Source organism: Gossypium hirsutum, chromosome D10, assembly GCF_007990345.1.
Source record: "Gossypium hirsutum isolate 1008001.06 chromosome D10, Gossypium_hirsutum_v2.1, whole genome shotgun sequence".
In the NCBI taxonomy this organism is placed as follows: domain Eukaryota; kingdom Viridiplantae; phylum Streptophyta; class Magnoliopsida; order Malvales; family Malvaceae; genus Gossypium; species Gossypium hirsutum.
In genome coordinates, this window is record NC_053446.1 from 52,937,379 (window position 1) to 52,963,066 (window position 25,688).

The following is a 25,688-nucleotide window of genomic DNA, read 5'->3' on the forward strand; positions in this document are numbered from 1 at the left end:
TATAAATTTACAAAAATTATTTAGCTATTTTTTTCTGCCATTCTAGTGTATTTTTTCTGTTATTGCCTTGGCTGCTAGTTTGTTGCATTTGCAGGTACAGCCAGCTGGAGGTGCACGCATGTGGAGGCGCCTGGGTGAGGGCAACAGTTGGTAGCGCACATGCGTGGAGGGCTTAGCTACGGCGGCTGAAGTTTGTTCTAGAAACCCTAGAGGTTTCTGAAAACTGCTTTGGGCTTCAATGTAATTGGGCTGGGGTTTTGGGTTAAAGAACTTTAGGCCCGTTATTTTTTTGTAATCTGGACTAGAGTAATACAGGTTTGCTAGAATTTGTAAGTGGAATTTTTTTTTAAAAATGGACTTTATTTTTATCTTATTGTTTAGTTTTATTTTTTTGTTTGCTTTTGGGCCCGAGCTAATTGGGCTTGTTACAGCTGCCTCTCTTTGCCCGTTGTCGTGTAATGAGAATGGAGCAAAAACTAAAAAGGTCCAATTTTGCCCGGTTTTGCTGAATCTTGACTCTTTGATGCTTCTTCTCTTGAAGGAGTCCTATTCCATCCCACCGCATGTTCAGGGGTATAGGAATTGACACTTCGATCCGCTCCATTGCAATGGCAAGGAGATAGGATTTGTAACTTCAATCTGTTCCACTGTAACGCTAGGGAACTAAGATTCACTGCCTTTAGCTTTAATCTATTCCACTGCAAATAAAATTCCCTGTCTTTAGTCTGCTCCGCTGCAACTTCAGGGAGATAAGGTTTGATATGATCTGCTCTACTGCAACTTCAGAGAGATAAGATCTGTGATTTATAACTTTAATCTGTTTTATTGCAACTTCAAGGAAATAAGATTTGTTATCTTCAGTCTGCTCGACTGCAACTTCAGGGAGATAAGACTTGTAACTTCAATCCACTCCACTACAACTTTAGGGAGATAGGATTAGTGGCTTTAACCTACTCCACTGCAACTTTAGGGAGATACGATTCGCCATCTTCAGTCTGCCCCACTGCAACTTCAGGGGATAAGACTTGTGGCCTCAATCTGCCCCACTAAAACTTCAAGGGGATAAGATTGGTATCTTCAACTTGCTCCACTGCAACTTCAGGGAGATAAGGTACGCTAACTTCAGTCTGCTCCACTGCAGCTTCAAGGAGATAGGATCATTGACTTTAATCTACTCCACGGCAACTTTAATGAGATAAGATTGGCCATGATCTGTCTTCAGTCCATCCCACTGCAACTTTAGCGGTATAGGATTTGTGGTTTCACCGATCTGTTCTCTGGGGAATATGACCTGTAGAATCCATTTTTATGAACCTAATTATGCCTAGTGATTAGGATGTTATGATCAAAATGAATCAAAATCTCCTAACTAGGTGTGTATGAATGAATGCAGAATGTTATGAGAATGATCCCTTAATGTTTGAGTTGTTATTGCTCATTGTTCATTAAGGCTTTATCACCGACACGTTATAATGCCATCTTATTCGGCTGGTATCTCCAAAAAAACACCCACTTAATCGGATTGCCCCCATTGTAACTTTAAGGTTTACTCCACCGTACTTCTAGGATATAAGATTTGTACCATCTTCTTCCCACTATAACCCAGGGGTACAAGATCTGGCTTTTCCTCAATCCTCTCCTACTGTAATTCAAGAATACAGGATGTGAATCTTTTTGGTCTTTTACACCATTCCCAGGGTGTCGTGACTAGATGCTTATGCACAAATGTAGAATTTTCTTCTCCAAGAATAACCTCATCTTATTACTTGGTGATCATTGCTTATTTGTTCATCGAAGCTTTATCACCAATACGATATCTTGTCATTTTGTTCAATCAATACTTTGATAGCAAAATCCGAAGGGATAGTCTTAATTAGGCTCCTCCTTCTCAAATATTTCCAACCTTTAAACCTAGTGCGTTCTAAACAATAGTCCTGTTTCAGGTTCTTATATTATTTAGAATGTAATAGCCCGATTTCGAACCTAATCGGACATAGTGGTTTAGGGACCACAAATTCGAGTTAGAAAAATATTTTAATATTATTTTATGTGTTTATTATGTGTGAATTTATATCCATGAAATTTTCGTGTTTTAATTTTGTTGTTTGAGTGCTGATTTAATAAAAAGGGCTTAAATGAAAATTTAGGGGGTTAAATCCAAAAGGGTTGAATAGTGGTTTTTCTTTTAATATGGAGTCTTTATGTTGTAATTTAGCCATTTATAAGATAGAGGGTGGCAATGGACTAAAATGACCTTAGTGTATATGTTTTATATTTTAATTAGTAAAGGTTAATTTAGTAATTGAATAATAATATATGTTATAATAAAACAAAACATAAAAAAATGGCTATTATGTTCATATTCTTCACTGAATATTGAAAAGAAAAAGAGGGTTTGAAAGCTTAAAACATTCGACCATTGTTGGAGCTTGAATCAAGGTTAGTTTTTGTTTGGTTTTTGATAATTTCTACGTTTTTGAGATCGTTGCTTTGAACACTATCCGACCCATGCTTAAATTTTTTATTTTAATGAATATTTTGAGTTATGCCATTGATGAATATTTGTGTTTTGTGATGTTTGATGATGAATAATGAAATATAGGTGAGAGACTAACATGTTTTATCTTGGGTTTTTTGATGAATTTGAGTAATTAGGGTTAAATTGTGAAAATAAAATTTTGGAGGACTAAAATGAAAAATAAATTAAATGCATGGACTTGTATGAGTATAATAAAGATTCGGCCTAAGCATAGTCTAGTCAAAATTTGAATCTTTTATGTTTTGTGTAATTTGGACTAAATTGTGAAAAGTGTAAATGTTAGGGGCAAAATGGTAATTTTTCCGTTTATGTTAGGGGCAAAATTTGAATCTTTTATGTTTGAATGAGTTTAATTTGAATATGTTTAGATCAAGAAAAGAGAAATTCGGATTTGGATCGGGGGAAAACTAAAGTCATCAACTAGCCGCTCCGTTCCGTTTTACATCGCCGAGGTAAGTCTATAAGTTAATAAATGTACTTAAATTAATTAAATGCGAAGTATATGTGCTAAAATGAAATATATGAAAATATTTGAGCTATTATTGAATATGAAATGATTTGATAACTATGTTTTAGCTAATGTTTTAAATTATGTTTTGACATATATAAAAAAGTAAATATGAATATCATGGAAAATTTATGAACTTCGATATATGAAATATGTGATAGAATAAACTATATATCAGTGATTATCGGGCTTCGTGCCTAGCAGGCCTTGTGCCGGTGTGATATATCAGGCTATAAGCCTAGCAGGCCTAGTGCCGGTGAGTTTTTATCAGGCTTGAGCCTAGTAGGTTTTATGCCGGTGCATTATTACTGGCTTTATGCCTAGAAAGCTTTATGCCGATGTGATATTGAATATGTAAAACGAGCCAGAAGGCAAGGTATGAATTAACTTGGGAGTACGTATGTGATTCGATATCTATTACAAAATAGGTACTTTGATGATAAAAGATATATATATACATTTATATATATATTCGGTTGTCAATGAACAATTGGTATATCATTGAGATGTTTCATAAATATGTGCATACATGATTTAATGTATTCGGCCATGTAGACTATATGTATATGTGAGACATTATACTATGAATCTTGGACTTAAGTATACAATTAAATGTATTTATGGATTTTACGATTAATTAGATTAGACTTTGAATAATAAAATGCTAAAATAACTAGGTGAGTATTCGACCTAGTGGTGTTTGGGTAAGGAAATCTTTTAACTATGAGTTTTAATAGTTTGAGTTGAAGTTTGGTAAGGTTAATGTGATTAGCTAAATTATATAAATTTATTATTAATAAATTTATTATTATTAAATCATTTAATTTCTTAAAGACTTACTAAGCTATAAAAGCTTACTTGGTGTGTTTACGTTTCTTTGTTTTATAGATTTCGGGAGTTGGTTACGATCTCAGGGATTGTCAGAGAAGTTTATCACACTATCGACTCTTTTTGTTATTTTGTTAAATTTGAATTTGAACTGATGGCATGTATAATCTAGTTATAATGTTTGATTTGAGATATGTAAATATAAGCCATGTGAAAATGGCTTATTTCTTTTGGTTAAGCTTAGTTTCTATGCTTTTGATATAATGGCTTAATTATAATGCTAATGGTTGTGTAAATTCGGTCATGGTTTAATCTTATATGGGAAGTAATCACATGATATATATATTGTGGTGTGCTTGGTATATGTATATAGTTTAAAGTAATAATATGTATGGTTTAAGATTGTTCATTATGGTAAGCTTGACATATTGGTATAATTAGCATTATTAAATAGTTTAAGTTAGTAAGCTTAAAATCGAATATATATATGTGTTTGTGATGTTCATTATATGATTCGGTAAAGGGGTAATGATAAGCATATTGTATATTCGGTCATGATGCTAAATTATTTAAATTCAGATTAGTAAGATAAATAATGAATATAGTTGAGGTGGTTTGAAAGGAGGTTAATTTGGTTGACCGAATATGTATATGTGGTTAATTGATATGGTTATATGTGTATATATTTGTGATATGAGAAAGATATATTTTGTTCTTGAAATGATATTTGTTTATGCATAATGTTTACCAATTTATATGTTTCGTACGCTTCATGCATAATTTAAAGTGAAAAATGTATTAGTGGAATAGATCATGAGATGAATGAGTAAATGTATATGGGTTGGTTTGGTTCATGACTATACAAGTTGAGTATGATATGATTCGGTAAATGGTTAAATATAATGTACACATGACGTTGATATCTAAAGTTATATGCTAGACCATTAAGTAAAGCTACTATTGCTGAATGTCCTTTTATTTTTTTTAGTTATGTGAGATATTGGTTATTAAGTTATCAAGTGAATAATATAATGTTTCATAAATAAGTGATATAAAATGTGCTTATGGATTAAAAATGTAATAAGTTTGTTTATACTTTAGTATTTGACTAGCAAGCACGTAATAATTGAAAATTTTGAATTCCATACTTATTAAGTATAAGTATTTTAAATGTTAAAGCATGATTGGATTTTAATTGATTAAGTGAATTATATGTTTAATAATTTATTTGAATGTGTTTTGATTTATAAGTTGTGTGATATTGTTTATTAAATATTAAATACATGTGTATTGTTGTGATTGAATTACGAAGCATGAAATATAATGAATGCCTGTTTTGAGTTATGTTCTGTTCGGTAATGCCTCGTGACCCTAATCTAGCGACGGATACAGGTTAGGGGTGTTACATAGAAACTTCCAGAGTAATATGCCGAACCTCCTTTGTGAAAGTATTATTAGTCCATTAATCATTATTCCAATGCAACATACTTGCAAAAGATCATAACGATGGATAAAATAGAATTGATTTGGGAGCATGACTCGAAATGAGTAAATTATCAAGAAGAGTAATAAAAACAAAAGAATTGCTTAGGAACATGTATCTTTGAAAAAGAATGAAGTATTCCAAGAACATCAAATTCAATATAAATAGTATGAAGACTAGGTGCTCCAGATATCACAGCTTGAGCTTCTTTGTACAAACTTTCTGAAGACCATTCTGAGTTTGACATGTGTTTAGGAGATCTACAGTGCTTTATCAATGCCCCAAGATGTCGCCTACCCTTTCCTGTTGATTTGGGTATAGCAAGATCACCACATGCCCCAATCAGATCAAAATTTGAGCTGCTCTAATCACCTTATGTCCCATTCTGATCCAAAATTTGAGCTGCCCTTTTCGGTTTTTCTACTCAAATCCCCTTTGGTCTCAAGGCACCCTTTGCGGGTTTTAACCTTGGCCTCTCCTTTTTATTATTATTTTTTATGACTCAAAGCACCCTTTGCGGGTTTTCACTTTGGTCTTTTTTTTTAAGGACTCAATGCGCCCTTCGCGGGCTTTCACCTTGGCCCTTTCTCTTTTTTCAAGTGAAGTATTTCTTGACTGAGTCTAAGTTTACAGGATTAGGCAAGTTTTTCCCATCCATCTCGGTTAGAATCAATGCTTCTCCAGAAAAGGCCTTCTTTACAATGTAAGGTCCTTCCCAATTTGGCATTCATTTCCCTCTAAAATCCTTTTGTAGGGGAAGGATCTTTTTCAACACCAGGTCCCTCTCGTGGAATTTTCTGGGACGAACCTTTTTGTTATAGGCTAGCATCATCTGCTTTTGATACATTTGACCGTAGTGAATAGCTTTTAGCCTTTTTTCTTCAATTAGGTTCAACTGATCATATCGAGATTGGATCCATTCTGCTTCTTCCAACTTTAGCCCAGCCAATACCCGTAGAGAAGGAATTTCAACCTCGATGGGTAAAACTGCTTCCATTCCATAAACCAAAGAGAAAGGCATTGCCCCGGTGGAAGTCCTAATAGACGTTCGATAAGCAAAGAGGGCAAATGGTAATTTCTCACACCAGTCTTTATAAGTCTCAGTCATTTTCCCCACAATCTTCTTAATATTCTCATTAGTTGTCTCTGCCGCACCATTCATTTCTGGGCAATATAGTGACGAATTATGGTGTCTGATTTTGAATTGATTACAGACATTAGCTATTGCATTTTTGTTCAAGTTCAACGCGTTATCCAATATAATCCTCCCTGGTATTCCATACCGGCATATGATCTCTTTGTTTTTTGAGAATTTGCTAACTGCCGACTTGATGACATTGGCGTATCAAGCAGCCTCTACCTGTTTGGTGAAGTAATTAATAACCTCAAAAATGAAGCAATGCCCATTAGAAACCCTTGATGATATTGGCCTGATGACATCCATGCCCCACTTTGCTCAAAATTCGAGTCGCCCTTTTCAGGTTTTCAACTCAAATCCCCTTTGGTCACAAAGCACCCTTTGCGGGTTTTTGCCTTGGCCTCTCCTTTTCCTTTTCCTTTTCTTTTTTTTTCTTTTTTTTCATTATTTTCATTTTTTTGAAATATTTTTTATTTTGATTTTTTTTGAAATATTTTTGATTGGATTTGAACTCATAGGATTAGGCAAGTCCTTGTTATCCCTTTTGATCAGAATCAATGCTTTTCTAGATAAATTCTTCCACACAAGATCTTCCACTTTCATTTTGTATGCAAAAGATCTTCTTTAGTATCAGGTTTCTCTCATAGAACCTTTTGGGGCGAAATTTAACTATGACGGAAATCTTTGGATCTTCCTCTTCAATCAGGAAAAAATCCAACAAAAACTCAAAGAGATGAAAACTCGACTTCAATGGGAAAAACTATGATAAGCCAAAGAGAAAGGTGTTGTCCTAGCCAAGAATTTTCACTGCATCGTTAATGATGTTAATCTTGAACATACTACAAATTTCTGATATCTTGTTGTTGTTCAGATTACAATGTCAGTGCTTAACCCGGACATGACCATGCGAAGACATCTTTGAACTCTTGAAGTAACTTAATAAGGTCTTGCTTCGTTTCTTCAGTTATGCATGTTCTGATTTTTACTACTTTTCCCTTCTCCAAGGTCACAAACTCCATTGTCTCCTCATGAGGTAAAATTTATTTCTCTTCCTATTCTACCATCCTCAACAAGTCCGGAGATAGTCTACAATCTATGTCATCTTCAAAGTCATGAGATCCCTCTAAACACATGTCTTGCTCAAAAGGAGATTCTGAGTCTGTAGCAGCGTCACTAATGTCATTGATATTTAGGGACCTATTGTAGGTACAAAAGAATATACAAAGAATATATGAATTTATGAATAGTTATTTGCACAGTATGATTATGAATGAATGAAAGAACGATTTGGAAGAAAATTCAAAAGAATGAAAGAATAAAAAATAATTAATGATATGAAATGAAAGAATCTTTGATAAAAAATGATCACAAAGATGTATTTCATTAAAATAATGACGTTTAGACATGAGCCTATTTCACAAAGGAGTTCTTATTGCCTTTGGGCTAAAAGCAACAAGTGTGTTCTGAATATTACTCTAATTAAGCTTTAAATACTACAAGGATTCCTTCTGTAGTCCAATTATTTAGAACACTCCCAAGTTTATAAGGGTGAATATCTAACAAGGTCCCTTTTCAATTGTCTTCATATATGGCATTGATGTGAACGTTTCCGAACACTTCTTCATACATCGCATTCACCCCACTATCAATATGATTGGCTAGTGGATTTTCTACATTAGATGAGTCATCGAACTTGATAATGCCCATATTGATGAATCTTTCAACTAAATTTTTGAAGGCAATGCAATTTTCTATAGAATACCCCGTAATTCCCGCATGGTAGTCACATTGTGCGTTCGCATCATACCATTTGGGATACGGAGGTTGTAAAGGTTTCACGTGAAAAGGGGAAACAACGTGTCCATCAAACAAACTCTGATATAGTTTCCTATACGATATTAGGATTAGCGTAAACTGGAACTTTTCGGTTTTTATGCCGAAATCTTGCCTTGATGAATTTTGTTGATTAACAACCATTTTTCTTGGCTGACTCACAGTAACTGATTTTGAGTAACCTGTGTTGTTCACCTTATTTTTTTCTCCTTGAGGCTAACTTCTTGTTACTCTCTCATTCATCTATTCTTCCACTTCTGATAGCATTCTCAATCATTTTGCCACTCATAATTATATCTGAGAAATTTTTTGTGGCGTTTCCAACATGTGTGTGATGAACGGGGCTTTTAACGTATTGATAAAAATCATCGTTGTTTCTTTCTCTAGGAACGGCGGCTGAACTTGGACAACAACTTCACTCTATCTTTATGCATATTGCCTGAAACTCTCATCGATTTCTTTTCCATATTTTGTAGAGTGATTCTATCAGGAACCATATCTATTACATGACTGTATTACTTCATGAATGCTTGTGCTAAATCCCTCCATGAACTAATCCTGGCACGGCTCAATTGGTTGTACCATTTGGATACTGTCCCCACTAGACTGTCTTGAAAACAGTGTATTAGTAGTTGATCATTATTAATGTAACCAGTCATCCTTCTGCAAAACATGGTGATGTGAGCCTCGGGGCAACTGGTTCCATTGTATTTTCCAAAGTCTGGCATTTTAAACTTGTAAGGAAGTACTAAGTCTGAAACCAAGCTCAGATCTTTAGCGTCGATTCCATGCTGACTATCAGTAGTTTCCATGGCTTTGAATTTTTCCTCCAACCATTTACAACTATCCTCCAGCTGCTTTGGCAATTCCTCCTTCACTTTTTCCTTCTCAGCCATTTCATCAAAGTCGGGTATAACAGGATTAGTTGGGTTATCTCCTGGGTTTGAACATGATCCAGCTTGAAAGTTCATTGGCATTGAAGCACCAGCTTGAAATTGTTGAGGCCCAACTGTGACGGATGGCCTCCGCGAGTGCATCTCAGCTTGGGTCTGTACATTTGGTGGAGTAAAACCTGGAGGATACAGCGACTCCTCACTATCTTCCCCAGGATTGGCCATAGGGCCCTTTCCCTTATCTACTCCTCTAGTTAGTAATTTGGTCAACTGAGCGATCATATTTCTTTGAGATTCCAACATCTTTTCCGTCATTTCTTGCTGAATTTTAGCTAGCTGCTCTTGCATTTGCGTTTTTAGTTGATCTTGCATCTCCTTTTGAAATTGTTCAAGTCTTTCCAATCTTTGGTCCATGCTTCTTGACTTTGCTCGAGTACCGTAACGGTGTTTGGTTGGTAAATTGGTTTCCAGATTAACTGAGGAATGATTTTAATCAATTAGGCTCTTTTAGTGGACTTTAATGCATATGATGTCATGTAATGCGAATGCATGAAATGAATGTAAAAAGAGACGTTGATTCTGGTTCAATTCTATTAGAGCAACTTTACTAGAAAACAAATATCTTAACATAAAGTGGATATATATATGGCCTTGCCCTCATACTTTAAAGGAAGACATTGATTCCTTTCTTCATCCGAATGTTAAGATGAATCTCACGAATTTTCCAATGGATGCCTCTACTAGCTCCTTTTTACTTGATCCGAGCCGCCTCTCATTACTCGTTCATCCTCGTGACGCTCATTAGCTTCTTTGAAAAGGTCGGGGCGTTGACGACTCTTGAATAATCTTTGTCAACTTAAATCCTCGAGTAACACAGCAAAGTTGTGTAGTCCTCTGTTAGACTATTATTCTTCCCTTGTTACGTTTTCTTGGGCCATATTCGGACAATCGCATTATCTTCCACTTTATTAAGAAATTTGTTTTCCATGACAAGCTCTCTATTTAGCAACTGAACGTGAATCAACACCTCTTTTTTATGATGAAAATGCAATGCAATCATAATGTCATTCAATCAAAACAAAACACATGTCAGTATCATGTATAGAATTCAATACAAACAAGAAATAATAAAGCACCTATTTGGGTATCTACTAGGGTTTGGCGTAGTTCTACCTAGGGCAAGTTCCTAAAGTTTACTATATGAGGTTTGAGTTCTAGGGAAAAGGTACCCAAACCAACAGATTCCTCGATCCTCGCCCATTATAGGTTCATATGGACCGAGTTTGGTTCAGGGGAATACATTTCTCTATGGCTGTACAGAGATGAAAATCTCACGAAAACATAGGTACGGATGTATCCCGAAAGCAATCCACTATCCTGAACGGAGGTGAAAACCTCACGAATAACTAGTTTCTCACTCTCACTCAAAAGGGTATAATCGAGCAGTTATGCAATGCAATATGCAGAAATTAAAAGACTTCAACCAATGAAGCAAACATATCAAAATGATGTATACCATAAAAATGCGATGAGAGGATCATAAATTTAAATCGAAGTTTCAACTTTCGACAAAAAGACAAAAAATAATCAATTTGTGGCTCGACTCTCAAAACCAATCTCCAGCACAGTTGCCAAGCTGTCGAAACCATTTTTTGAAAACAAAAATTGTGTCGACTTATTTTTAAAAAAATCTAAAATTGGAGTCGCCACTAATCCTTTTTATTTAGGTGTGATTGGATCACCTCATAATTTAATCCTTTTAATAAAAATTTAAATTTACTTAAACGATAATTTTTTGGTCTACAAAATCCAAAAAATGGGTTTGGGAGTCGATTACGCACGAGGAAAGATTAGCACCCACGATGCGCCCAAAATTGGTACCTAGTTGATTACTTAATGTCTTAAGTGTCGATAGTCAAAAATTTGAAAGGAAATTTAAAATACGATCCCTTTTTATTAATGCTATTTAAAAAAACACTTGAATAAATCGAAACAAATATTACAGACTCTCTCGTCTCGAGATAGCAAAATGTCACATCCCGTACGTTAGGACACAACACATTGAACCTTTGAGGATGAGCTTGCCTTTACTTTTTAAAACTCATGCAGTGAAGTTTAAAAAGGATATTCAATTGTTTAAGTCAGGTGAAGAAATCGAAGCCCAATACGTTAGGGCACAATTTCTCAAAATCCCAAACATTGAATATTGCATTTATTATTTTTTAGAAAAATCCTTATCTCGAGAAAACAACATATCGTATCCAATGAGTTAGGACACAACGTATCGAATTCCCGAGAATGAACTTTTTATTTATGTGTTTTGATTAAAGAATATTCTCGATTATTTAGATTCAACGAGGAAAATTGGAACCCAATACGTTAGGGCTCAATCCTCTCGAAGATCTCAAATACCGAGTATTGCATTATCTTGAAAATATGATTTCAAAACTTAAACCATATTAAACGCAACCTTTTGAGCGAATAAAGCGCGGTAGAATAATAATGTACAATACGAAGCGATAATTTGTAAACCAAAATGTATTCTAATGAACTACAAATAATTAATAAATACAAATGTGCAATACAATATACATAAGAGCAATAATCTCGCATAATATATTATGTAAAAAGCAACATTAATATTTGAAGACTAGTAAAAAAAAACCTAATTAAAACACCAAACAAATTAGCATAAATAAAGTATAACAATTTTTTAAAATAAAAGAAATGAATAACATGGAAAAAAAATGTCAATATATAAACAGTAAATTATATGTATATAATTTCAAAATAAACCATATATGCGAGTTTGAAATAGATCAAAAATGAAGATAAAATAAATATTATGTGAAATGATAATATCAAAATGAATTTTAAAGTAAATATTGTATATAAAAAAACAATATGTAACATACAAAATAATAATATATTATAAATTGAAATAATATTGATGATAAATCTAAAAATAATATTTAACTTAAACATAAAATAATATTAGATTGAAAATTAAATAAAAAATGGAGTAATAAATATTTAAATAAATTTTTTCATGAAAATATAAAATCTAATACATTAAAATAAGTTAACGAGGGTTAAATTGCACTTAAAACAGAAATGGAAGAAAAAAAATGAAAATAAATAAAGTTGAGGTTCAAAATGCAGCACGTGAATAACATAGGGGACTAATTGGGAAATATTCCCATCCTCCCAAAACGCAGTGCTGTGATATGGACCAAAATGAAACAAAAACAATATGCAAGGCAAAATTTAAAAAAAAAACTGATTCTATACGTCACGAAAAAGGAGGGACCAAATATGCAAATACCCTACCAAGAGCAAATCACGCGGATCTAGCCGCTTCCGGGTCGGGTTATTGGGTCCATGGCCATCAAACGGTGCTGTTTTGAGGCCACTGAAGCAGGCCCTAAACAACGTCGTTTCTTACACCGTATATAATCCATTTTAAAACTCTAAATCAGTAGCCATTTATCAGTTTTAAAACAAACTTAAAAAACAAACGCCTCTGCCTCCCAAAACGCTGCTAAAAAATCAGGCCATTTTAAGGCCTTTCAAATCTCGCCAGAAACCCCGATCGCGACGGAGCAGGCAGACTCAATAACACCAGGTAATTTCCTCGTCTCTTGATTATTTCTTTTTTCTTTCCTTTTTTTCTCGCACCACTAATGAATAAAAAATAGAACAAAAAAGAAAATCAGAGAAAAAAAAGAAAAATCTGAAATCACCTTTCGAATATTCTCTTTTTTGCTTAGATTTCTTTGGTATATTTTTTGATTTCGTATCCGTTCCCCTCTACAAATCTCCAATTGGCTTTTGTATGGCCGAATATAAAATTACAAAAATTATTTAGCTATTTTTTTCTGCCATTCTAGTGTATTTTTTCTGTTATTGCCTTGGCTGCTAGTTTGTTGCGTTTGCAGGTACAGCCAGCTGGAGGTGCACACGTGTGGAGGCGCCTGGGTGAGGGCAGCAGCTGGTAGCGCACATGCGTAGAAGGGCTTAGCTGCGGCGGCTGAAGTTTGCTCTAGAAACCTTCGGGGTTTCTGAAAACTGCTTTGGGCTTCAATGTAATTGGGCTGGGGTTTTGGGTTAAGGAACTTTAGGCCCGTTATTTGTTTTGTAATCTAGACTAGCGTAATACGGGCTTGCTAGAATTTGTAAGTGGACTTTTGTTTAAAAATGGACTTTATTTTTAACTTATTCTTTAGTTTAATTTTTTTTGTTTGCTTTTGGTCCCGGGCTAATTGGGCCTGTTACAGAAACTATGGATTTGGTAAAAAAAATTAGATTTGGATTTGAAAATCCAAATTCTTTGCTTGGATATTAAATAAAAAGTTGGATTTGAATTTAGCCAAATCCAAGTCAAATTTATTAAGAGTTCAATTTTGGATTTCAAAATTAAAATTTCAAAATTTCAAAATCCAAGATTGATTAGGAAAATATGAGAACTTTTTTGTTCTTTCTTCTCTCACATATTCTTCAAAACTCAAACAATAAATAATTAATTTTATTACACCATGAAGCTCAAGTTTTTGTGAATTGGATCGGTAGACAAATCGATCAAACCACCGGTTCTCGATTCAATGGTTCGATTGAATAAATTATTAAAAATAAAAATATTTAAAAATAGATCAAACTGGTACAACTGCCAATTCGGCCGGTTCACGAGACAACCGATCTGACCCCTTATTTCAGGCTGGTACCTTAGTTGATTCCCGATCCAATCGGTCCGATCTGATTCTGAAAACAGTGACGAAGCTTCATGCATTTAATTTAATACAATATGAATATTCAAAAATTCAATTGATACCATAGTTTCCACAATTCTAATTTTAAACCCTTGATATTTAGTTTATACCTAAGTAAGTCCACTTATGCCAAATGCAATCAGTTTGACCAGCTAGTTCAGTCCAATTTTCAAAATTAAATTGGTGGTCAAATTGATTAGGCCATCAATTTGCTGGTCCAACCGGTTCGACCAATCCTTCTGGTTCCATTAAATAAATCATTTAAAAAATCATAAAAATAAAAAAATTTAGTTCAACTGCCCAATTAATTGATTTGTATCAATTTCCGAGTCAACCGATCTAATGCCTTTCTCTCGATCGATACCTTAGCTGGTTCTCGATCCACTCAATCGATACAGTCTGGTTCAAACAACAATGTTCAAAATCCTTCTAAATAATTAAATTTTTAAAAATTATTTTTAAGGCTTAAAATTAGTTAAAATCAAAATCAAAATTTGAATTGTCCAAACAATAAATTTAGATTAATTTAAAATCTTAACTTTAAATATTTTAATTCTCAAAAAATTTAAAAATAATAAATTCATAAATTGTAAATTAAAAATTAAAAATTAAAATTTTAAAATGTAAATCCAAATTTTAGTTACCAAACGCTACCTTAAAAAAAAGGAAATAATCTTACTCGGAGAGTTTAATACTTTAACACGCGGATGTTTCAAAATTCGGTTGTGTCACGTAATTAATTACTCTTATTGTCTCAATAATTAAAATTTGACATTAATTATTTTAATGGTAAATTGCTGATCTAATTATTAAGAATTTTCATTTTAAGAATTTAAAATAAAAAATTTACAATTTAAACATCCATATTACATAGTTAGACTATTTTTGTCTCTCCCGTCGATATAATAACAAATTTAACTCTAAATTTTTACACATTATATCGGCTTAGTCATAATTTTAAAAAATTAACCCTCAAAATTTAAAAATATTCTCAATTTAGTCCTAATAATGAGAGAATCAAAGAAATATATAAAAATACATAAATATTTTTAAATAAATATAATTATATTAATATTAAATAAAATAAAAAATCCCCACCCCCACCCCGTCCCTCTTCCTTTCCTCCTCCCCCACCGCCACCACCTTTCCTCCCTTAGCTAATATAAATCGTAAATCTTCATTCTTTTTTGAATCTCCATCCATTCTTCAATCTTCTGTCGTGATAATGGATCAAAGCCTGAACGATTTATATTAGCTAAGTGGGGGACGGGAACAGTGGTGGGGGAGGTCCCACTTAGAGAGAAGGAGAAGGAGAGGGACGGGGTGGAAGCGGGGAGATTTGTATTTTATTTAATATTAATAAAATTATATTTATTTAATGTTAATATAAATATTAATACACAATTTCAATTTATTATGTATATTTTAAATATTTACGTATTTTTATATATATCTTTATTTTTTTTAGAATTAGGATTAAATTGAGAATATTTGTAAATTTTGAGGGTTAATTTTTTAAAATTATGACTAAATCGATATAATGTGTAAAAGTTGAGAGCTAAATTTGTTATTATACCAATTCTTTAGTTGCCACATCAACTTCCCATTTGTGATTTTAATGGACCGAACTAAAATGATTGAACTATGTAATGTTGGTACTTAAATTGCAAACTTTTTTTTTGGTGCTTAAATAAAAAAATTGATAAATATGTGACTATCTATGTAGTTTACCCTTACTTTAAATATTTTAATAATTAAATTTTATTTAAAATATTTAAAAACTAAATTTTATTAATTAATTAATAAAAAACTATCTCATATGTTGTTTGTGGAGGTTTTTTTTTTTCATATTCCACAAGCGGGTTTAGGGTATAATAAGTGTTTTATAGGATGTAATAAATATAAATAAATATATAAATAAATGTGACATTTATCACATCATCAACTCACTTGTGGAGTCTGAAAAATTCCAACATGTGTTGCATCAGATAATTGCCCTTAATTAATTTCCTTTGAAGCTTTAATTGATTTACCTTTTATTTTTTTTCATATGTATTATTCAATTGAGTTGGATTGAAGAGTAATACCAACCCAATAAACTCCTTAAGTATATTAATATATGTGAACTAAAGATAACCAACGTGATTATTGAAACAATCAAATATGTGCTAAAACCCCACCTATGAAACAGACCCTATAGCATGCCATCTATACCCAACTCTATCTGATACTATTAATTTTCTCTTCTAATAATCATTTAATCATATTAAATTTCAAATAATTTCACAACTTCATAATCCATATGTATTCATTTTCAACATATATCAACCAAATGCAATATAGGTAACAACATATTAACTCGATGAAACATATAATTTCGTATTCTAACATAATCCGATCAAATCAAATATTCAAATTTATACGCACTTTCGATCATACTTACTTTTAACAAATTAGCATAGAATTACCACAAATCGCAAATATGTGTTTACATTCGATATATCACTTCTGTATTAACTCATAAATAACACAAGTAATGATACCATAATATAACCATCACATATATATCCAACCATTTTCAATATAGATAGCATCGTATTATCCTAATGCAAACATGTATATACATAACTTGGCTTAATCTGATCAAATCGAGTAGTCGAACTTGTACTTGCTTCGATTCATGTTTGGTTTCAATATTATTTGTTTATAATTGGCTAACTATTAAGTCAAATTACAAGGAAACAAACCATATTTGTAGCTCGTTGTCTGATTTCGCCTTCGCCCCTCGTCAACTCGACCTCGTCTCAGTTACGTTCGATGATTTGATTACGAAAACGACATTGGTTCCTCATTTAATAAATATATATCTAACATTATGTTCATTTTACAATTTAGTCTTTTTTTAGTTTTAAAGTCTAAAATGCTCGTATTTCATAATATATCTTATCAAATCTAAATTTGAATTCACAAATATAGTATAGGGACCTCATATTACCATTATTCACTAACAAGCCTCAAGGTTTTGATCCTTTACAAATAGGTCCCTAACGACACATGATTAAATCAAATAATCTAAACTTATTTGAAGCCTAATACAATATTTTCCATCGCCTTTCTAAGGTATTCTTTCCTTAAACTAACTAATATCATTCATGCATGAGTTTGAGATATTAGTATCAAATTTTCTAAAACTTTTCAACTATGGAAATTCAACCAAAACATCAACAATTCAATAATCTGAGGATCGGCTTGAAAATCTAACCTTAAAATAAATAAAAAATCATTAAAATCCAAGTGGGAAATCACTCTTACCTTAAGCAATGGTGTACGGCAATGGAGGCGAAAATTAAGAAAATTTCTTTCTTCTTCCTTAATGGCTCGGTTAGTAAAACATGGTGAAGATGAAAACTTATTTTATTTTATTTTTCATCCTCTCTCCCACTGTGGTATACATACTTTTCTATTTAAGCTTAATTAACTTAAATACAAACCTAATCAATGCCTCACATCTTACTATACATGCATTAGTGAATTTGATGGTGTAGGTCACCATAATACACTAAGCAGTTATTTAATTATGGTATTATTACACAAAAGTCCAAGGTTCAATTGTTAACTGAGTCCTCTAGCCTTTCTTCAATTAAAACTCTTTAATGATGACATTTATGATTTAGTCCCTATACTAAAATTTTACAATCAATCTAATTAATTCCACTTAATAATTTTGCTCTTATTTTCATCATTGATACATTATTATTTAAATTTTTCGGTTAACTGGATTTAAGAAATTTAACCTTAAAAATCAATTTTTTTATGTTACTGAAAATCAAATCGTTACAAAAAAAAACATTATTAGTAAAGAGTACACATAAGCCTTTACAAAAAGATCTCAATTGCTTTCGAGCTAAAGCAAAGGTTTAGTTTTGAGCATTACTTTGAAAAGGGCTTAAAAACTACATGAAGGTCCACAAAAAGTCTTTAAGTGCTCAGTACATACCTTGAAGGACATAAGCTTATCACTGATCGTTTCCCTTATTCATGACATTTATGCTCAATTTCTGAAGAGTTTTTTCAGCCGATAACATCGTATTTCCAGTGTCGAAACTATTTTTTTTAGAAATTGAAAAATGGGGATCGACTTTTAAAAAAAGGAATGAGAGTCGCCACTGATCCTTGTTATTGAGGTGTGATCGGATCACCTAGAAACTAATTTTAGGTCTGCGAATTTTGAGAAAACAGGTTCGGGAGTCGGTTATGCACGAGGAAGGGTTAGCACCCTCGTAACGCCCAAAATTGGTACCGAATTGATCATTTTATGTCTTAGTGTCGAAACTTTGAAAAGATTTTAAAATACGACCCTTTGAAAAGAAAATTTGAGTAAAATGAATTGGACGATGAGATTCATTTATTTCAAAGAAATAAATCGTCACACTCAGTAAGTTAGAGTGCAACATTTTAAATCCTCAAAATTGGATTTATCTCTTGACTTTAAAAAACCCTATGCATTTTGAGAAGGATATCCGATTATTTAGGTTAAATGAAAAAAAAATCAAAACTCAGTAAGTTAGGGTTCAATTTCACAAGATTCCTAAATATCGAACATTGCTTTTATTTTTAAAATCCTCGTCTCGAGAAAATAACACATCATATCCAATGCATTAGGACACAACATGTCGAATTCCCGAAAATGGGTTTTTATTTGGAATTTGTATGTTTGAAAAAAAATTCGATTATTTAGATTCAACGAGAAAATTGGAACCCAATACGTTAGGGCTGAATTCTCTCGAGGATTCCAAACTTCGAGTATTTTGAAGATCTTTGAATACATCGGTTTTGATATTTAAACCAAATACAACCCTTTAAACAAAATAAAATGTGTATGAACAATAAATTAAACCACGAGGTGATAATTCGCAAGCTAAAATGCATACTAATGAACGCCAAACGATTAATAAGTACAAATGAGCAATACCAAACACATGAATACAAATGAGCAATACCAAACACATGAATCCTATGATTTCGTATCACATATTATATAAGTATTAATGACAATACCCAAAAATTGAATTGAAAGTTAATATAATGATAAAAACAATACCATATATATAGAAATAACAATAATTTATTGTAAGTTAATGAGAAGATATAAAAATAATACTATATGAGAGTTTATATGAAAAAACACAACAAGATATGAAGGAGAATTTTATAAATAAAATGAAATACGTTAACAATATGACTAAGTGAAAAAATAATAATATAGTATAACTTTTAAGTAATAATACATAATAACTTTAGAATAATAATACACAATGATTTCGAAAATATGAATACATAATACATGATGAAAATAAAAAGTAATGCATAATAGGTTTAAAATAATATGTAGTAAACTTAAAATATAGTACATAAATAATAATAATAATAATAATAATAATAATAATAATAATAATAATAATAATTAAATGGTTTAAAAAAATGCAAAAAGGACTAAACAACAGTCAGAATGAATTAAAGGGCCACAAATATAATTTTAAAAAATACGGAGGGTCTAAGCTGCAATTCGTGAATTACAAGGGGGCCAGATTGGAAATTATTTCATTCCCCAAAACACAACACCTCGATGCAGACTAAAATGCAACAAATTAAAAATACAGGGCAAAAATTAAAAAGTAAAAGAGAATCGATTTAAAGATCCTACAAGAGCAGAAGGACCTTTTGCGCAATACGCCCAATGGTCGCAAAACGCGCGGATCCTTCCCCGGGTCGGGTCACACACGCGGGTTGCAGGCCTAAAACGGCGCCGTTTAAGAGCCACTGAATTAGGCAATACAGCTTCGTTTCTCATCTCATAAAGGCCAAAAATAAAACCCTAATCTGATAGCCTCCATTTCATTTTTTTCAAAACGAAAAGAAAAAAAGAAAAAAAATAAAAGAAAAATAAAAAGAAAAGCAGAGAGCCCTAATGCTCTCCTCTCTGCGCCGCTCTGCGTTCTGAGAGCATTCTAACGGCCTCTGATCCTTACCCCTCTTCCGATGACGACGGAGAGGACCAGGACCGCGCCACCAGGTAGCTCACTCTTCTCCCCTTTTATTGTTATTTGCTCTCTATATATATATGCTTATATGAGGCTAATAACAAACGAAATTAAAAAAACCATCGGAGAAGAAAAGAGAACAGAAGGAAAAGAAAACCTTTTCTTTTTGTATTGATTTTCTGCCTATTTGATACAATATTCCCGAAAAGAGAAAGAAAATGAGAACACCTTTCCAGTTTTTGATTTCTCTTGATTTTTTTTGAATTCAATATCTGTCCGAATACAAAGGGTTTTTTCTGGTTCTTATATCCTCATTCGATTAAGAATCGAAAAAAATCAAATAAAATAAACAACGAAAATATATAAAAAAAACCTCATTGGCTCGCTCTATGCTGTATTTCATTTGCGTGTCCTTCTTGCTGGTACGGCACATGGGGGCGCGGACGTAGCGTGTACGGAGGCGGCCGTACGGAGGTGTGCGTGGCTGGGGTAGCAACGGCCGCTGAAGCAGACTAGGGTTTCTTTGTTTGCACCTTAGCCGGGCTAGGCTAATTGGATTTAGGTTAAGCTTGGGCTAGGGGTTTTGGGCTAATTGGGGTTAAATTTGGTTGGGCCACTTGGGCCTATGTATTTGGACTGTTATTTTATTTTATTTTTTGGTTTTATTTATTTTTAGTGGGCCAGGCAAAAATGGGCTCTTACATCCAGATTATCTTGTCCATAGTACATCAGTCCTGTGGATGTGAAAATTTCTGACAAAGAACGATAAGTCATAGGTTCCCATTCCTACTTCCTGATCTAAAGTTCTTGCCATTCTTCTTTCTTGATTCTTCTACTACTGCTTCTTTCTTTGGCCCATATCTGGCTCGAACCCCAAACCATACAGATCCATCTTGCTTATTGGTTTCAAAGCTCTGGTCATCATTGCAAGTACTTGCCAAACCTTTTCTTGTTCGAGCTCCATTTCCAAAACTCTGTTTGATCCTCGTCTCGTTTCTCTTGGTTAACTTATGTTGAATTATACTTAACAAGTATTAACTGATGAATATTATTAGTATTGTATTCCCCAGAAGGGTTCTCAGTACATGTATTTATACAGCAGTGATAACTGTAACTTCCTTAATTAACTAACTGCTTACTAACTACTGACTTGACAACTGACTAACTTCCTTATAATACTCTAACATTCTCCAGATATTCTCTTTTTCTTAAATCAATCGTCTCATCTTTTGTTGTTACTTGAAGAGCACTGCAAAGACCTGCAAACTGCTTGGGATCTAGAGGCTTAGTAAGCACATCAGCAATCTGATTAGCAGACGAAACGAAATTAACCTAAAGTGACCCATCAGCAACCTTTTCTCGAACAAAGTGATGGTCAATCTCAATATGTTTTACTTTTACATGATGCGTTGGATTGGTTGACATGGACACTGTAGACGTATTGTCACACCAGACTGTTAGTGCATGAGCCATGCAAATTCCTATCTCATTTAGCAACTGTCGAATCCACAATAGCTCAGAAACACAACTGGCCAGGCTACGATATTCAGCCTCTGTAGAAGACCTGGACACAACAGGTTATTTTTTCGAGCACCATGCTATTGGATTTGGTCCGAGAAAGATAACATAACCTGTGGTAGAGCGCCTATCTTCAACAGAAGAGGCCCAGTTTGCATCTGAGTAGCAAACCAACTTGAACTGTCCACTGGAAAAGAACAACCCATGATCCATTGTACCAGCTAAGTATCGAAGGACTCGCTTAACAGCTTTCCAGTGAGCTTCACTAGGTGAGTTCATGTATTGACTTAGCTTATTAACACAAAAGGAGAGATCAGGTCTTGTAACACACAGGTATTGCAGCATCATGTTTATCAACTGTCTGGCTACCATCAGAGGCTACCAGCTTAGGATAACTAATCATAGGAGTAGGTGTGTTAGCAGTAGACCTGTCCATGGGCCGGGCCGGGCCAAGTTCGAGCCGGGCCCAGAAAAAAATTTCGGCCTGCTTCCTAGGCCCGAGCCCGGCCCGAGCCCGAAATATGGGCCTGAGATTTTGTCCAGGCCCGGCCCGAAGAAAAAATATGGGGCCCGAGCCCGGCCCGACCCGGCCCATTTTTAATTAAAATTAATTTTTTTGATAAAATTAAAACTAATTGTTATTAAAATTAATTGTTAGTAAAATTATCAAATTATTAATTGTTAATTGTACTAATTATTGTAATAAAATCTAACATTTGATTAGTAAAATTATCAAATTATTAATTGTATTAATTGTTAATTATATTAATTGTTGTAACAAAATCTAACATTTGATTAGTTTACATTTTTGTCTTATCAAATATTTTTGTATTATCAAATATTTTTGTAAACAAATAAGTTTACATTTTTTTTATCTTAAAACCAACCAATATCCAACCAATATTACACCAATGTTATCACTTTCAATTGCTATCATGCCTTGACTTCCTTTCTACAGTTTGTCGGGGAAATGAAATTGAAAACTAAAAATAAAATTGAAAACATAAAAATAAAATTGAAAACTCAAACTAAAAACTTAAACATAAAAATAAATATATATATTTTAGAAAAGAAGATTGAAAACTCAAACTAAAAACTTAAACATAAAAATAAATATATATATTTTAGAAAAGAAGAGTAAATGTCGGGGAAATGATATTGAAAACATAAAAATAAAATTGAAAACTTAAACTGTCAGGGGAAATGAAATTGAAAACTAAAACTAAAACTAAAAACTTAAACATAAAAATAAATATATATTTTTTAAACATAAAAAACTTAAAACATAAAAAACTTAATATATATATTTAATATATTTTCGGGCCGGGCCAGGCCGGGCCCGGGCCAAAAAAATTCTGCTCGGGGCCCGACCCATTTTTTAAACGGGCCTCTTTTTTTGCCCAAGCCCATATTTCGGGCCTATATTTTTACCCGAATCCTCCCATATTTCGGGCGGGCCATCGGGCCGGGCCGCCCGGCCCATGGACAGGTCTAGTTAGCAGCACCCTCTATCCCTGTCTTCTGGAGAATGTCCTGAACATACTTTCGCTGGGTGAGAAGCAGGCCGTGAGGCATGTACTGAACCTCAATGCCAAGAAAAAAATTAAGAGCACCCAAATCTTTAAGAGCAAATTGTTTGTGCAACTGACATACCACATCATCAACAACTTGGGTGGAGTTACCAGTAAGAATAATGTCATCAACATATGCCATGAGAAATAGCTGACTAGTGCCAGACCTCCGAATGAACAATGAAGGGTCTGCCTTGGATGTGCAAAACCCTAGCTTATTTACCACAAACTGTTGAAGTGTGTGAAACCAAGCACGAGGCGCCTGACGCAATCCATACAAGGCCTTATTTAACTTACACACCATTTTTTGACCATCCGAGCCATGTACCTCAAAGCCTGGTGGCTGATCCATAAAGACTTCTTTATCAAGCTGTCTATTGAGGAACGCATTATTCACATCCACCTGTCGTAGTGACCATCCGTTCATGACTGCAACAGCAAGAACAGTTCGTATGGTAACAGCTCGAACTACTGGGCTGAACGTGTCTCGAAAATCAGTCCGAGCATGTTGAGAGAAGCCTTTAGCTACTAACCGAGCTTTGTACCTTTCTATAGTACCATCTGCTTTCTTTTTCACCTTGAACAGCCACTTACAACCAACAGTTTGACGTTGAGAAGGAAGAATACACAGCTTCCAGGTGTTATTTCGAACAAGCGCATTCAACTCATCAAGAACTGCTTCTTTCCAGAAAGGATGAGCCATAGCAGCATGAATGTCCGTAGGAACCTCAGATGACAAGTCAACACCATTCATGTAAACCTTTGGTTTAAAAATGCCAGCTTTACTGCTGGTGACCATAGTATGGGTGTTTTGTGGAGCAAGAATGGGAGATGGGACAGAGACTGAAACTGACTGTGACTGAGAGACCTACACATTTGAGAGAGTAGTTGATATGGTAGAGATAGAGGGACCATGCTGTGAACAGTCTGATGAATTAGGTAGACATGAAGGTAAGGCCAAACTAGGTTGACTAGGACACTGAGATGACTGTACATGAGAATGTAAGCTAGGAGCTAGGACCATTAGCCTGGAACTAGTGTGAGGGGGTGTAGTGACTGAAGTTTGTTTGAACCAAGTGGCTTGGAACCCAGACTGATTTTCATGAAATGTGACATGTCTAGCTATGTAAATCCGACCATTGTTATATTGACACCTATATCATTTATGGCTATTAGAATAGCCAAGAAAAATGCAAGGAATAGACCAAAACTGGAGCTTGTTTTTGTTATATGGCCTAAGGTTTGGAAAACACAAACATTCAAATGTTTTAAGGAAGGAATAGTTGGGCTTGGTTTGGAAAAGCTTATCATAAGGTGAGACATATCCTAAAGGTGCAGAAGGTAACCTGTTAATGAGGTAGGCAGCATTGCTAAATGCATCATTCCAATATGACACTGGCATTGCTGCATGAGCGAGCATAAAAAGCCCAGTTTCAACTATCTGGCGATGCTTGCGTTCAACCAAGCTATTTTGGGCTGACGTGTAGGGACAGGTGAGCCTTTGCAGGATTCTATGCTGAGCAAGATGGGTCGAAGAGCTTGGAACTCACCCCCACTATCTGTTTGTAGTGATCTAAGCTTCATACCAAGTGTTCCCTCAACCTGCTTGTAAAAGAGAGGAAAAACAATAACAACGTCTGACTTCTTATGCAAGAAGTATAACCATGTAAATCTTGTAAAGGCATCTATAAACGCTACATAATATCGAAACCCATTGGACGTTACTGGTGTTGGACCCCAGACATCTGCTACAACAAGCTGCAAAGGTGCAGTATATTGAGTCTCGGAGGAGTGCAAAGGTTGTTTATGCTCTTTACCTAAACGAAACGCCACACATGAAAAAGAATCTTTATTGTCATCAAAAACCATATTACAACTTTGTAATGCTTTAATCAGTACATTTCTGTAAGGATGACCTAGCCTAGCATGCCATAGACTTAGAGGAATTGAAGCATGAGTTTGAAAACAACTAGTTGGCTGACTAGGTTGATTATTCGTACGGCTTTCGTTGAGACAAAGCTTATACAGACCATGATAAACTGAACTTTGAAGAAGCACCTCATTGGTCTTTAAGTCTTGAACTTGACATTGTGAAGGAAAAAATTCAAACATCACTTGATTGTCTCTGGTGAACTTATACACAGAAAGCAAATTCTTAGTTATACCAGGAGTATATAACAAGGACTTCGTGTAAAGCAGTTGTGTCTTAGTAATAAGAGTTGACTGACCAGAACATAACACAGGCAAGGAGTTACCATTGCCCACATACACCCTACCTGGTCCATGACGAGAGGTGGTATCACCAAGAGACTCCACCGAGTGAGTGAGATAATGTGTTGCCCCAGAATCAGGGTACCAGGTAGAATCTCCAACCGTATCCGGAGTAGCAACCATTGCATGTGGTAGAGGAGCAGGTACAGCCACAGACGGACCCTGTTGCATTGAGTTACTGACAAAAAAGTTTGGCCAGCTAGAGGGAAAAGGTACCTGATATGACCAATTAGAGGATGGAACCATAGAAGGAGCAATCATACAAACATTAGCTTGTGGAGGGGGCCTGTAGTTGGTGC

General features: G+C 34.1%; 1 long non-coding RNA gene across 1 annotated transcript; it reads left to right on the forward strand.

The window, feature by feature from the left end:
* The first annotated feature begins 12,720 nt into the window (after positions 1-12,720).
* On the forward strand, positions 12,721-13,436 carry LOC121222452 (uncharacterized). Its single transcript, XR_005919732.1, has 2 exons — positions 12,721-12,847; positions 13,161-13,436. It is a non-coding gene; the product is annotated as an uncharacterized lncRNA (long non-coding RNA).
* The last annotated feature ends 12,252 nt before the right edge of the window (positions 13,437-25,688 follow it).